This window comes from Ursus americanus, chromosome X, assembly GCF_024610735.1.
Source record: "Ursus americanus isolate L20-20 chromosome X, mUrsAme1.1.p, whole genome shotgun sequence".
NCBI classification, from domain to species: domain Eukaryota; kingdom Metazoa; phylum Chordata; class Mammalia; order Carnivora; family Ursidae; genus Ursus; species Ursus americanus.
In genome coordinates, this window is record NC_142164.1 from 48,627,853 (window position 1) to 48,639,204 (window position 11,352).

Consider the following 11,352-nt stretch of genomic DNA (forward strand, 5'->3'; position numbering starts at 1 on the left):
TCTGGCTAAGATAGAAAGGGTAGACTAAAATTTCCACTTCAGTTATGTTTCTTTCATTTTCTTGGAGGAAGTACATTTAATGCAGGGTTCTCAAATGCTAGCATGTATAAGGATCAACTGGAATACTTATTAAAATGCAAACTTTAGAGCTCTAGAATATATAAGAGATGATGTCAGGAGTTTACAATTTTAATAAGCATTCTGATGCAGGTAATACAAGGACTAAACTTTCAGATACACTAATGTAGTGTCTTTGAGGTTCTCAAGTTATAATGACCTGGGTCCAAATCTCAGTTATGCCTTTACCAGTGACAAACTTGAGCAAGTCATTAAGCCTTTCTGTGCTCAGTTGTTTCATATCTAAAATGAGAATAATCATGTCTGCCACATAGTGTTATTCAGAACATTAAATTAGTTAACACATGTGAAAATGATAGTGCAGTACCTGGCCACATTGTTCATTATTATAAAGGCCCGTGCCTCTTATTTTCATTGACCACATACTATTTTATCAATGTAAAATAAACTCTTCCTCACTTATTGAATTCTCTATTGATTACTATTAATGGCCATCTATACATTTTTATTTGCATTTTTCTGTTAAGAAATATTTTTAGTTTTTTTAAAAGATTTTATTTATTTATTTGTCAGAGAGAGACAGAGAAACAGAGCACAAGCAGGGGGAGCAGCAGGCAAAGGGAGAAGCAGGCTCCCCACTGAGCAAGGACCCTGATGCGGGACTCAATCCTAGGACCCTGAGCTAAAGGCAGATGGTTAACTGACTGAGCCACCCAGTCATCCTGAAATATTTTTACTTTTTAAGGGACTTTATTTTAGATATCCTTTGTTAGTTGCAAATAGTTGTATTTTTCTTTTGTCAGTTGAATTGGAAACTTTGTTGTTGTTGTTTAGTTTTTATTTCATAATCATAAACTTAACTCTGTAATCCAGCTAGACTTGGAGAGGAGTAAGGAAAATATGGATCCCATAGAACTGCAATGACAGTCCAAAGATCGCTGGATATTTTGAGCAGATGGGGGTGAAGGGGTTCTCTCCTGAGCTACAGAAGAAATGATCTGGTAGTTAAGATAAAACACAAGTCAAATTTATTAGATTTGTCCATAGTCAGCCATAGGGTTCTTCTTGCTGGTCTTGTCATTCCTGGATCCAAAGCACTCCGTGGCTTCCACAATATTCATGCCTCCTTTCACCTTGCCAAAGTCCACATACTTGCCATCCAACCACAAATTCTTGACGATACAGATGAAAAACTGAGAACCATTTGTGTTGGGCCCAGCATTTAACATGGACAAGACGCCAGAAACCGTATGCTTCAGGAAGAAATTCTCATCATCAAATTTCTCCCCATAGATGGACTTGCTGCCAGTGTCATTATGGCATGTGAAGTCACCACCCTGGCACATAAATCCCAAAATAATTCTGTGAAAACAGGAAACTTTATAACCAAATCCTTTCTCCTCAATGATCAGAGCGTGAAAGTTTTCTGCTGTCTTTGGAAATTTATCTGCAAACACCTTGAGGGAGACCCAGCCCAAGGGCTCACTTCCATGGCCATGTCAAAGAACACAGTGGGGTTGACCATGGCTGGGTGGTGGTGTCTGCAAGGCCAAGTCTGAAACATTTATTAGAGGACTTAACTCATTTACATTGGCTTTATCTTCTATAAGCTCTTTTGCTTTAATATTTTCATATTTTTATGCTGTTTGCTTTCTTTTATTTTATACACAATATTTTTTTTCCTTTTTTGTTTAGGTATTTGGAAGAAATTAACTACCCTTTAAATTTACCTTTATGTTTTAAAAGTTTTACCTATTTTTCTCTTATCATTTGTTTGTTTGTTTGTTTCTCTCTTATCAATGTTAAGTAAAAAGTGGTATTTCTTGATTTCTTGCCTTCTCCTGAAACTATCTCTACTATAGAGTAACGTTTTACATAGCTAGATATTCATAAGACTTATTTTTCAACTTTGAATTTTAAAAGTTTCAACCAGGACATGTCTGATCCTGATTACCTCATTTATTTTGTATTATATTGATCTTTTCAGATCAAAGATTTCTACTAAACTTCGGGTTGGTTTTTTGGTTTTGTTTTTGATTTTTTTTTTTACTTGATCTGTTCTTCATGTGATTGAAAAGTTTGCATTTCCTTGATCCATTCTCCATATTGTATTATGTTTTTTCCATTTTGTAATATTTTTCTTTTCAGTTTTTGATGTAGTATTCAATGATTTATCAGTTGCATATAACACCCAGTGTTTATCACATCATGTGCCCTCCTTAATGCCCATCACCCAATTACCCCCATCCCCCCACTCACCTCCCTTTCTGAAACCCTCAGTTTGTTTCCCCAAGTCAAGAGTTTTTAATGATTTGTCTCCCTCTTTGATTTCTTCCCATTTAGTTTTCCCTCCTTTCCCCTATGGTTCACTGTGCTATTCCTTATATTCCACATATGAGTGAAACCATACAATAATTGTCTTTCTATGCTTGACTTGTTTCACTTAGCATAATTCCCTCCAGTTCCACCCATGTTGATGTAAATGGTAGGTATTCATCCTTTCTGATGGTTGAGTAATATTCCATTATATATATGAATTGCATCTTCCTTACCCATTCATCTGTTGAAGGACATCTTGGCTCCTTCCACAGTTTGGCTATTGTGGACATTGTTGTTATGAACATTGGAGTGCATGTGCCCCTTCTCTTCACTGCATCTGTACCTTTGCAATAAATACATAGTACTGCAACTGTTGGGTCATAGGGTAGCTCTATTTTTAACTTCTTGAGGAACCTCCATACTATTTTCCAGAGTGGCTGTACCAGCTTGCATTCCCACGAAAAGTGTAAAAGTGTTCCCCTTTCCCCACATCCTCACCAACACTTGTTCCCTGTCTTGTTAATTTTAGCCCTTCTACCTTCTGTAAGGTGGTATCTCATTGGGGTTTTGATTTGTATTTCCCTGATGGCAAGTGATGTGGAGCATTGCTTCATGTGTCTGTTGGCCATTTGAATGTCTTCTTTGGAGAAGTGTCTGTTCATGTCTTCTGCCCATTTTTTTATTGGATTATTTGTTTTTTGGGTGTTGAGTGTGAGAAGTTCTTTATAGATCTTGGATACCAGCCCTTTATCTGTAATGTCATTTGCAAATATCTTCTCCCATTCCATGGATTGCTTCTTTGTTTTGTTGACTGTTTTCTTTGCTGTGCAGAAGCTTTTCATCTTGATGAAGTACCAAAAGTTCATTTCTGCTTTTGTTTCCCTTGCCTTTGGGGACATGTCTTAAAAGAAGTTGCTGTGGCCAATGTCAAGGAGGTTACTGCCTATGTTCTCCTCTAGGATTTTGATGGATTCCTGTCTCACATTGAGGTCTTTCATCCATTTAGAGTTTATCTTTGTGTATGGTGTGAAAGAGTGGTCAAATTTCACTCTTTTGCATCTAGCTGTCCAATTTTCCCAGCACCATTTATTAAAGAGACTGTCTTTTTTCCACTGGATATTCTTTCCTGCTTTGTCCCAGATTAGATGACCACAGAGTTGAGGGTCCATTTCTGAGCTCCATGTTCTGTTGCATTGATTGATGTGTCTCTTTTTGTGCCAGTACCATGCTCTCTTGATGATCTCAGCTTTGTAATATAGCTTGAAGTCAGGGATTGTGATGCCCCCAGCTTTGGTTTTCTCTTTCAACATTCCCCTGGTGATTCAGGGTCTTTTCTGGTTCCATACAAATTTTAGGATCGTTTCTTCCAGCTCTGTGAAAATTGTTGATGGTATTTTGATAGGGATTGCATTGAGTGTGTAGATTGCACTAGGCAGCATTGATATTTTCACAGTGTTTATTCTTCCAATCCATGAGCATGGAATGTTTTACCATCTCTTTGTGTATTCCTCAATTTCTTTCATAAATGGTCTGTAGTTTCTAGAGTATAGATCCTTTATCTCTTTGGTTAGGTTTATTCCTGGTATCTTATGGTTTTTGGTGCAATTATAAAGAGGATCAATTCCTTAATGTCTCTTTCTTTAGTCACATTGTCAGTATATAGAAATGCAACTGATTTCTGTGTATTGATTATGTATCCTGTCTTGTTGCTGAATTGCTGTATGAGTTCTAGCAATTTTAGGATGGAGTCTTTTGGGTTTTCCACATAAAGTGTCATGTCATCTGCAAAGAGAGAGAATTTGACTTCTTTGCCAATTTGAATACCTTTTATTTCTTTTTGTTGTCTGATTGCTGAGGCTAGGATTTCTAGTACTATGTTGAACAATATTGGTGAGAGTGGGCATCCCTGTCATGTTCCTGACTTTAAGGGAAAAGTTCTTAGTTTTTCCCCATTGAGAATGATATTTGCTTGTGGGCTTTTCATAGATGTCTTTTATAATGTTGAGGTATGCTCCCTCTATCCCAAATTTTGAAGAGTTTTAATCAAGAAATGATGCTGTATTTTGTCAAATGCATTTTCTGCATCTATTGAAAGGATCATATGGTTCTTGTCTCTTCCTCTGTTAATGTTATCTATCAAGTTGATTGATTTGTGAGTGTTGAACCACCCTTGCAGCCCAGGAATAAACCCCACCTGGTCGTGGTGAATAATTTTTTAAATTTACTGTTGGATCCTATTGGCTAGTATCTTGGGGAGTATTTTGGCATCCATGTTCATCAGGGATATTGGTCTGTAATTCTCCTTTTTGATGAGGTCTTTGTGTGGTTTTGGCATCAAGGTAATGCTGGCCTCATAGAAAGTTTGGAAGCTTTCTCTCCATTTCTATTTTTTGAAAGAGCTTCAGTAGAATAGGTATTACTTCTTCTTTCAATGTTTGGTAGAATTCCCCTGGAAGCCATCTGGCCCTGGACTCCTGTTTTGGGGGGAGGTTTTTGAATACTGTCTCAATTTTCTTGGTGGTTATGGATCTGTTCAGATTTTTCTGCTTTTTCCTGTTTTAGTCTTGGTAGTTTATAAGTTTCCAGGAATGCATCCATTTCTTTCAGATCGCCTAATTTGTTGGCATATAGTTGCTCATAATATGTTCTTAAAATTGTTTCTATTTCCTTTGTGTTAATCATGATCTCTCCCCTTTCATTCATGATTTTATTAATTTGGGTCCTTTCTCTTTTCTTTTGGATAAGTCTGGCCAGAGGTTTATCAATTTCATTAATTCCTTCAAAGAACCAACTTCTAGTTTCATTGATCTGTTCTACTGTTCTTCTGGTTTCTATTTCATTGATTTCTGATCTAATCTTTATTATTTCTCTTCTACTTGGCTTAGACTTTATTTGCTGTTCTTTCTCCAGGTCCTACATGTGTAAGGTTATCTTGTGTATTTGGGATTTTTCTAATTTTTTGAGAGAGGGTTGCATTGCTATGTACTTTCCTCTTAGGACCACCTTTCCTCTATCCCAGAGGTTTTGAACCAATGTGTTTTCAATCTCATTAGTTTCCATAATTTTTTTTAATGTTCTTTTTTAATATCCTGGTTGACTCATTCATTCTTTAGCAGGATGCTCTTTAATCTTCAAGTGTTTGAGATCCTTCCAAGTTTCCTCTTGTGATTGAGCTCATGTTTTAAAGCATTGTGGTCTGAAAATATGCAGGACATAATCTCAATCTTCTGGTATCGGTTGAGACCTGATTTGTGACCCAGTATGTGATCTATTCTGGAGAAAGCTCCATGTACACTCGAGAAGAATGAGTATTCTGTTGTTTTAAGATGGAATGTTCTGTATATATCTATGAAGTCCATCTGTTCCAGTGTGTCATTCAAAGCCCTTGTTTCTTCATTGATCTTCTGCTTAGATAATCTTTCCATTGCTGTGAGTGGGGTCTTAAAGTCCTCTACTATTAAGGTATTATTATCAATATGTTTCTTTACTTTGGTTATTAATTGGTTTATATCATTTGCTGCTCCCATGTTGGGGCATAAATATTTACAATTGTTAGATCTTCTTGTTGGATAGACCCTTTAAGTATGATATAGTGTTCTTCTACATCTCCCACTACACTCTTTGGTTTAAAATCTAAATTGTCTGATATGAGGATTGGTACCCCAGCTTTCTTTTGAGGTCCATTAGCATGATAAATTGTTCTCCACCACTTCAGTTTCAGTCTGGAGGTGTCTTTAGGTCTAAAATGAGTCTCTAGTTGACAGCATATGGATGGTTCTTGTTTTATCCAATCTCATACTCTGTGTCTTTTGGTTGGAACATTTAGCCCATTTACATTCAGAGTAACTATTGAAAGAGATGAATTTAGTGCCATTGTATTGCCAGTAATGTCCCTGTTTCTATAGTTTATCTCTGTTAATTTCTGGTCTATATTATTCTTGGGGTTTTTCTTCTTTTATAGAATCCCCCTTAATATTTCTTACAGGGCTGGTTTGGTGGTCACATATTCTGTCAGTTTATGTCTGTCCTGAAAGTTCTTTATCTCTCCATCCATTCTGAATGACAGCCTTGCTGGATAACGTATTCTTGGCTGCATGTTCTTCCCATTTAGTACCCTGAATCTATTTTGCCAACCCTTTCTAGCCTGCCATGTTTCTGTGGATTGGTTTGATGTTATTCTGATATTCCTCCCTCTGTATGTAAGGAACCTTCTCTCCCTAGCTGTTCTTAAGATAGCTTCTTTTTCTCTAAGATTTGGAAGCTCCACTATTATATTTCAAGGTGTTGATCTATTTTTATTGATTTTGGGAGGGTTTCCTCTCTGCCTCTTGGACATGAATGCTTGTTTTCTTCCCCCGAGTAGGGAAGTTTTCAACTATGATTTGCTCAAATATACCTTCTGGCCCTCTTTCCCCCCCACCTTGGGCACCCCAATAATTCTGACATTGGCTTATTTCAGGGCATCATTAATCTCTGAAAGCCTTTCTTCATGGGCTATTAGTTGTTTATCTTTTTTCTCAACTTCATTTCCATCAGCCTGTCCTTCAGAGCACTTATTCTCTCTTCTGGCTCATTTACCCTATCTGTTAGGGCATCCAATTTAGACTGCAGCTCTTTCATAGCATTTTTAAGTTCAGCTTGATTCAATCTCATTTCCACCCTTAGAGATTCTGTACTGTCATTTATGCTTTTATCAAGCCTAGCTTTTAATTTTGTAATTGCTATCCTGAATTCCATCTCTGACATCTTACTTATATCCATATCAATTAGCTCTATGGCAGAGAACATTCCCTCTGGTTCTTTCTTTTTTTGTGAATTCCTCCTTCTAGTCTTTTTGCCCAGAGAAGGATGGGTGAAAGAATGAGCACAGTCTAAAATATCAGCCACAACACAAGCAAAGTACACCCTAAACAAATCTGAAGCAGTTGGAAACCACAACAGAAAAGCAAACAAAACTAAAATGAAACAAAACAAAAAGTGGAAGTGGGGTGGGGGGAAGAGACTATAATCTCACAGAATGGACAAAGCAAGTTGATCCACTTATTTCTGATTCAGTTTTGGTCTCTGTGTTAGGAGACACTACATCCTAAAATTACACAGAAAGGAAAATTTGAATAGAGTGAAAAAGGTCTAAAATGAAGCCTATATCTATAAAATGTAGATGTAAAAAATAAAAGTTAAAAGTGACTTAAAAACATAAGTTGGTAAAATAAGAATCTAGTTGAAATGGGGGAAAAAGTAAAAAAAAAAAAAGAAATGGAAAATTTTTGACTGGAAGATAGTTGTGTGAAAACACCTGTGGCTCAACAAACTATTTTCCCCTGGTGCTGGAGTTTTACAGCCTTGTGGGGTCCATAAAGTTGTAGTCCACCTCTTCTTCCAGTCTGTCTTCTGGCGGAGGGGCTTGCTGTATACTGTCTCTCATGTGTCTTTGCCTGGGTGGAGTTGCCCCACCCCTTGTCAGGGGGCTGGGCTCAGTGTTGCTTTTGTTCCCTTGAGGTTGTCTACACCTCTTCAGAGGATCAGAGCAAAAGTGGCCATACCCAGATCTCCAGCCCAGAGATTGCAGCCCCCCCTCTTTAATAAACTCTTTGGGACAAATGGTTTTCACTTTTTTGCATGCCGAACTCTGCAGACTCTTGTGGCATGTGCCCACTGCAATCCTCACAGAGGAAGTCCTAGGGACCCATGAGTACAACTGCCATTTGTGTCCTTTGGACTGCAAGCAGTTGTGGAATTGCATAGGTAGCCTGCTCCACTGTTCCTGGGTCACGGCTGGGTGCTGCCCTGCTGTTCTTTCTGGGCCTACCATCACCCTGAGAGCTGTTGCCTAGTCGTGTGTGCAGCTGTTTGGCCCCTCCCAGCGGATGGTAAATGGCCCATGCATTCCAGTCCTTTTCAGGGTGCTCAGGCAAAGAGCAGTCACCCCAATGGCCTGCCTTGAAGTTTATGGCAACCTGAGCTGAGGGTCCTTCCTGGGCTTGCTGATCATAACCAGTTTCCCCACTCCACTGTATGGGCACTCTACCATTTCAGGCACCCCCATTCATTCTGTATCTCCTGGGATCCTGAGACTACAATGACCCACCTAGAATTCTGCGCTTTTCATCTGAGGTATGTCTCTCACTGGAGCAGATTTCTAGGGGTTCCAATTTTGCACTCTGGTGTTATATCACTTTCCAGTAGCCAGCTCATGGAGGCTCCCTCCCCCCTCCATTTATCTTCCTATGTCTCCCCATAGATTCATGACTCCACACCTCCTACCTTGCAAAAAGCAGTGACTTTTCTACTTGTAGAGTTCCAGATATATTTTCACTACATCTTAGGCTGAATTCATGGGTGTTCAGAATGGTTAGATATATATCCAGCTAAACTCAAGGAACCAGATGAAATAAGATCCCCTACTCTTCTTCCATCTTGCCTTTTCAACTCATTTTGTAATAATTTTTTAAAAAGTCTTCTCGGGTGGGGAGTTAAGATGGCAGAGGAGTAGGGGACCCCTTTTTCAGCCAGGCCCCTGAGTCGAGCTGGATAGGTACCAGACCAGCCTGAACATCCACGGAATCAGGCTGAGATGCAGGAAGATACATATAGATCTCTACAAATGAACAACTCCAGCGCTGAGTATTGAGGTACGAAGCAGGGAGCCATGAAACCTCGCACAGATATCGGAAGATAAACGGAAGGGGGAGGGAGCCGCCGCGTTTGGGCACTGGGAAGCAGTAGCCACCTGCACAGGGGAGCAGGAGGACTCTCTGACGGCACCCGCAAGAGAACAGACTGAGACCATGAGCTGGGGAGCACGTGCCAGCAGACTTCTTATGGAACTCCGGTGTGCTCACTGGAAACAGACTGAGACGGGGAGCTCCGGGAGTGCACGGGGGTAGCCGGAGGCTGGTGGCTGGCGGTATTAGAAACACAAAGGACAGAGACATGCCAGCCCTGGAAGTGAGGGCTGGGATGCCGGGTGTGGGGCACACATCCCGGGACACTGCAGGGTTGAGCAGCACCAACAGAAACAGAGTTAAAGTGGCCAGAACATCAGTGGAGAATGGTCCGTGATCCCTCTGTTCTGAGACAGAGGCTGAGATTCAGCCACTGCTGCTCTGACTCTCAGAAGAGGCACAGCAAACCACCAGGGAAAGCCGCCAGAGAACAAAAGCCTGGAAATACTGGCTCACAGTATGCCTATCCCCATCCCCCCTCGCAGAGGACATGGAGACTCTACCCAAACAGGGTTGCCTGAGTATCAGTGCGGCAGGCCCCTCCCCCAGAAGGCAGGCTGAAAAATCAAGAAGCCCACATCCCTAAGATCCCTATAAAACAAGGGCGCACGACCTGGGTCCCGGTCAATAATTTGGGCTCTGGACAACCCCGCAACCTCTCCTCATCAGAATGACGAGAAGGAGAAATCCACCCCAGCAAAGAAAAGACAATGAGTCTGTGGCCTCTGCCACAGAACTAATGGATATGGATATAACCAAATTATCAGAAATGGAATTCAGAGTAAAAATGGTCAAGAAGATGTGTAGACTTGAAAAAAGTATTAACGAAAATGTTAATGAGAATATAAAATCTCTAAGGGCGGAAATGAGAGCGAATCTGGCAGAAATTAAAAATTCTATGAGCCAAATGCAGTCAAAACTAGAGGATCTGACGGCCAGGGTGAATGAGGCAGAAGAACAAATCAGCGAATTGGAGGATGGGTTAGTAGAAGAAAAAACGAAAATAGAAGCTAGACTCAAAAAAATCCACGCACGGGAATGTAGGTTACGGGAGATTACTGACTCAATGAAACGTTCCAGTGTCAGAATCATCAGCAACGCCAAGGGGGTGGAGAAAAACAGAGGTCTATGAGAGATATTTGAATAAATTGTAGCTGAAAACTTCCCTAATCTAGCAAGGGAAACATTCTTGTCCAACAGGCAGAGAGGACCCCTCCCTAGCTCAACCATGACAAACCTACGCCACGTCACGTCATAGTGCAATTCGCAAATATTAGATCCAAGGATACAATATTGAAAGCGGCCAGGGCAAAGAAATTTCTCACGTACCAAGGCAAAGGTATCAGAATTATGTCAGACCTGTCTACACAGACCTGGAATGAAAGAAAGGGTTGGGGGGGGGGGGCATTTTTAAAACTCTTTCAGAGAAAAACATGCAGCCAAGGATCCTCTCTCCAGCAAGGCTGTCATTCAGAATTGATGGAGAAATAAAGACCTCTAGAATCGCCAGTCATTAACCAATTTCGTAACCATGAAACCAGCCCTACAGGAGATACTAAGGGGGGGTTCTATAAAGGTAAAAAGGCCCCAAGAGTGATAAAGAACAGAAAGTCACAACTGATACAAACAAAGACTTTACTGGCAACATGGCATCATTAAAATCATATCTCTCAATAATCAGTCTCAATGTAGATGGCCTAAATGCTCCCATAACATGACACAGTGTTGCAGGTTGGATAAAAAGACATGACCCATTCATTTGCTGTCTACAAGAGACTCATTTTGAACCTAAGGATACATTCAGACTGAAAGTAAAGGATGGAATACCATCTTTCATGCAAATGGACCTAAAAAGAAAGCTGGGGTAGCAATTCTCATATCAGAGAGATTAGATTTTAAACTAAAGACTATAGTTAGAGACACAGAAGGGCACTATATTATTCTTAAAGGATGTATCCAACAAGTGGATATGACAATTATAAATATATATGCCCCCAACAGGGGAGCAGCAAGATACACAAGCCAACTCTTAACCAGAATAAAGAGACATACAGATAAAAATACATTAATAGTAGGGGACCTCAACACTCCACTATCAGAAATAGACAGAACACTCTTGCAAAAACTAAGCAAAGAATCAAAGGCTTTGAATGACATACTCGACGAGTTGGACCTCATAGATATATATAGAACACTACACCCCAGAACCAAAGAATACTCATTCTATTCT

General features: G+C 40.0%; 1 pseudogene; it reads right to left on the reverse strand.

Annotated features, from left to right (window-relative positions):
• Positions 1–1,109: 1,109 nt before the first annotated feature.
• On the reverse strand, positions 1,110–8,790 carry LOC123797317 (peptidyl-prolyl cis-trans isomerase A pseudogene; annotated as a pseudogene).
• Positions 8,791–11,352: the final 2,562 nt, after the last annotated feature.